We start from the raw sequence: 4706 nt of genomic DNA, 5'->3' as shown, positions 1-4706 counted from the left end.
TTTCTATTTATGAATGCAAGGCATATGCCAATTTACAGAACATAGCCAGTAACATTATAAATAAACCAAATGGCAACTTAACTATATTCTTAGCAAAACAGTAATTTGTGACATTTCTTCAAAACCCAACATCATTCCATGTTCAACATTAAACAAGAAAAAAAAGGCAACAGCAGTTGGTACTTTAGAGCTCAAGACATTTTTTTTTTCCCACAGAATTTCATGTTACATTCTCTGTTTCAGAGCATGAATTACTTTTCAGATGAAAAACTTGGGATGGCAGAAGTTTATTTGTGTGTATTGAGGGAGAACCCAGGGTGTAAAATAGTGTTCATTCCTCCCAAGTGAGGAGGTAGTTATTCAGGGAACTTCTCAAATAGAGAATATTGTACTGATATACTGAAAGTTGAAGAAGTAGCAGGAGCTTCTTTGTAAGACTGAAGATTGCAACAGGAATGATTCTCCTCCAGGGAATTCAAGACTAGGGTCTTGGTGCAGCTAGACAGTGGCTCTTTTTTGCAGCTGTAACTTTCAAAGCATTTGTTGTATCACCATGCATGGTAACCCCATACAACCTTGAGTCCCATCATTATTGCTATTGAGTTTCTTCATTTGATACTTACATATTTCTCTCACCACTGTATAAAAGGCATCTTCCACAACCTTCTGGTCTTGGCTGAGTTTTCAGTGAGTGGAATCCCATAACTCTTGGCCAGTTCGTGGGCTTGTTTTGTGTCAACTATCCTTGTTGACAAATCACACTTGTTTCCTCCTAGCACCATAGGTACATCCTCTGAGTCTTTTACTTGCTTAATCTGTTCCCTGTAGAGATTAATTACTGCAAATTATTTGTTATTATTGATGACAAATACACAGAAGAAGTCTTTACCTGTTCTATTATGTTGGTCTCTCATGGCACTGTACTCTTCTTGACCAGTTATATACAGTATATCCAACAGACAGGTTTCACCATCTATAACCACCTGTGTTCACTAAAATTCCTCTCTGGTGGGATCATATTCATCTACAAAGTGGTTCTGGATGAGCTGGATTGTCAGTGTAGCTTCCCCAACATCACCTGCTCCAACCACCACCAGTTTCTATTCACACCAGCAAGAACTTTGAAATTTGCTGCCTCCACTTCAGATGGATTTTGGACCACAACTGGGAAAAATGCTGAGACCCCAGAACTGCCATAAACAGCCTTCACTAGGAATTAAGTCCAAATTATTTTAACACTTAAACCAACCAGTATTGCTAATCCTATTTAAGTTTTTTTTTAAATCTAAACTCTATTTAGGTTATTGCAAAGAAATAAGACTAAATGCTTGCAATATCTTTTTGAAATCAGCAGAATATTGCTATCAACATCTGTCAAAGTTAGATAATATTTATAAAAGCAATACCAAAAGCCCTCAAGATCATTTTTGAATATTAGTGAATAATCCAAAATGAAATTCGATTCTAATTACAAATTAGAATCTACCAGTATTTTAAAAATAAACATAGCCCCTACAAGGCTTATAACTGGAATGCAAAGATGGCTTGATATTAGGAGCCCAATATCATTCATCATGTCAACAAGTTAAAGCAGAAATTCATTTTCATAATAAATATTATTAGTCAAGATATAGCTTAATCTATAAGATTGCAAAATGACACCAGACTGATGCAAGGTAGATTTATTGGTTAAAACAGCATGCACTGGGAAAAAAATATCCTGGATAGGTCACTGATTTTGAAAAATTTCAAAGTCCTGGGAAACAGGAATAAAAAGTAAATCCTGAAAACTATGACCTTTACCCTGGAGCAGGTTAATAATCCCAAGAGATTTTCTTTTTTTTTTTTTTTAATTACAAATGATTTGTTAAAATATCTTGAGACATTACCTGGGAAAGCTCAGAAGGAGGGTGAGTATAAAAGGACTTAATTCCCCAAAAAGAAATATAAAAACTGGAAAGCTTAATAGTGTTTTCCATTTTTTAGACAAGGATATAGAGAAAGCTGGTCCAGAAAATAATAAAACTGGTAAAACAGATGAAAATATAAAAGCCATAAAAAGACATGGAGGGTAAGGTAGAAAATATAGATGTGGTTTCTCATGGTGTATTGAACCCCAGCACCAGGCAATTCTAGGCTAAGATGAAGGTTCTCCTTTGGTTTGTGAAATATGCCAGAATCTTTATATTTCATTTTACATTATTTTTGAACTAGAAAATGAGTGTAACATTTTCAAAAGATAAGATCATGTATTTTGTATTTCTTTTAAATTATAGCTTACTTAACTACCCAGGCATTAAAGCATTTCCATGATCCAGGGGAGAGTCATGAAACCTGGAACAAAGATGTCAAGTGTATGGTGAATGGGAGATTTGGTGTATAAATAAAACAGTAGTTTTGCAATCTAGGCTTAGAAGAAAGACAAAAGAATTTATAAATTCCAATATTTCTTACATTAAAAAAATTAGAGACCTGGATTTTTATTTTACTATATAGAAAGAATCTTGGGATATTATAGAGAGAACACATCTGAGTCTATAGAGAGGATAGGATGAGAAAGGAGGAGAAAAGAGCAAAAGGTCAGATGCTGTGTCTCTAGTTTTCTCTTCCACCCCCAATCTAGTTCACTTGAAGATAAACCTCAAGATGAAGATTGGGTAGTGATAGAAGAACCCCAGAGGATATATGTATATGTGAGCAATGCTGAAAATAAAGGAGCCCCACAATTTTTTGGAGCTAAGGAGGAGGCCATTTGGCTGAATGTCTCATACTAAGAGGGACACACAGAGCTGAGTGGTGATGGCCAAATGGCCACAGACTACACCCTACCATACTCTCACCCTTACCTCTATGCATTCTGGGCATAAAGAGTGAAATGTATCAAAGCCACTGTGTCCTTACTTGAGAACAGGAAATCATTGGTTAATTAGGGAGGGTATTTCTTAAGGAAGGGCTCAAAGGAACATATGGCTGAGATTCAGCAGAGCAGCAGTGGTAGAAAAGTCTGGGGTATGGCCACATCAGAGTAGTGGAATCTGTTTGTAGAAGCAAAGGGACCTCTAGGCACTGACTGTGCAGAGGAAAAATATGGGATGTAAGCATGACTTTTATCACCACAATATCAAGAATGGGTAACAGCAAGATGAAGAGCAGCCAAGTGGGACAAGAGACATCCTAGAGAAGACTGCTCCCCAATTTGAGGGTTTTTTTCTTTTCTTTTTTTTCTTTTTTTTTTTTTTTTTTGATGCCCGATGGTATGTCCAGATACTATCTTGGTAGAGATAACACCAGAAAGACAATTTTAAAATAGAAAAGATAAGTAATCATTAAATGATGTATTTAAAGCCCATCCAGGAGCAGTTGGGTGACTCAGTCAATTGAGCATCTGACTCTTGATTTTAAGCTCAGGTCATGATCTCAGGGTCCTGGGATCAAGCCCCAAGTTGGGCTCCATGCTCAGCAGGGAGTCTGCTTGAGATTCTCTCTCCCTCCCTGTGCCCCTTCCTGCCCATTTGCTCTCTCTCTGTCTCTAAAAGAAACAAATAAAATCTTCAAAAAATAGAATAAAATATCAAATCACATCCCATCCATCTTAGCTCCTCCTGCTACCATTAAAAAGAATCCAAGCTTCAGAAAAACATACAAATAGTTGTAGGTAAAAAAAGAATGTTACTTTTTTTGCATATATAAATTAGCATGAATGGATTTTAATCACCTAGTGTACACTAGTAATTCCTAGTTTCTCTTACCTAAAACTAGTATCAGCACTGAGCAGATAAATAAGGGCCTCATTCATTACTGCTGACTCTGTCCTACACCAGAAGGGATAATATCACAACTGTGATAAGTACTAGAAAGAGTGACCACACCTACACTTACCTTATGTGGCAGCACTGGTTGTCATTAGATAATTAAATTGTTGATATTGTCAATATTTGTTTTGTTCTTAGGAGATTATCACAGATATCCTTTGGTTACGACTGGCTAAAGACCATTAGTAATCAATCAAATCAATTCTTACCTTTGAACAATTTATTGAATTAAATGATTTTTGAGATCAAAATTCCAATATAGAAATTCATTTCCTGTATTCAGTTATGGTTTTATACCACTAAATTGGGGTATTCCATAAAAGGAAAGAAATAGTGTAAGTGGAGCATACTTATTGTCAATAGTTTATATGGAACTCAACTGGTAATAATAATAGTAATAATAATAATAATAAAATCTTCAGGGCCTTTCCACAAGCACATAGGAAATAAGTTGCTCCTCAGGTGAAAATCCTGAGGTGACTGAAGACACACATGCCACAAAATGCTGCAGTGTGCATGTGTTGGCAGTCTTGGGGAAGAAACAAGTTACCTCATCCTTCTTAAGTACTTCCTCCATCCTTCAAGAAAAGTCAAAGGTAGAGTTGGGCGGTGGCAATCATGGGTCAGTATCAATGGAAAAGGAAGAAGTTAAGGGCATGAACTTTGTATTCTGCTTGTCAGTTTGGTGTTGCAGAATCAGTTAGGACCCTGCTTCGCTTTTCCATTGGAGAGTGAGATCTGCTCAGCAGGATTTTGCAGACTCTGCACGTCCTTACCAAATAGGCTGGTTGTTCAATGTCCAATAATAGCCACTGTGGGGACGCCTGGGTCCGTTAAGCTGCTGCCTTTGGCTCGGGTCATGATCCCAGGGTCCTGGGATCAAGTCCCACATCC

General features: G+C 36.9%; 1 pseudogene; it reads right to left on the bottom strand.

Moving 5' to 3' along the window:
* Positions 1–531: 531 nt before the first annotated feature.
* Positions 532–4389, bottom strand: LOC123954482 (annotated as a pseudogene).
* Between the last annotated feature and the right edge of the window lie 317 nt (positions 4390–4706).

This window comes from Meles meles, chromosome 1, assembly GCF_922984935.1.
Source record: "Meles meles chromosome 1, mMelMel3.1 paternal haplotype, whole genome shotgun sequence".
Taxonomy (NCBI): domain Eukaryota; kingdom Metazoa; phylum Chordata; class Mammalia; order Carnivora; family Mustelidae; genus Meles; species Meles meles.
The sequence above is the reverse complement of the archived record's forward strand: the minus strand, read 5'-3'. Positions and strand labels throughout refer to the sequence as shown.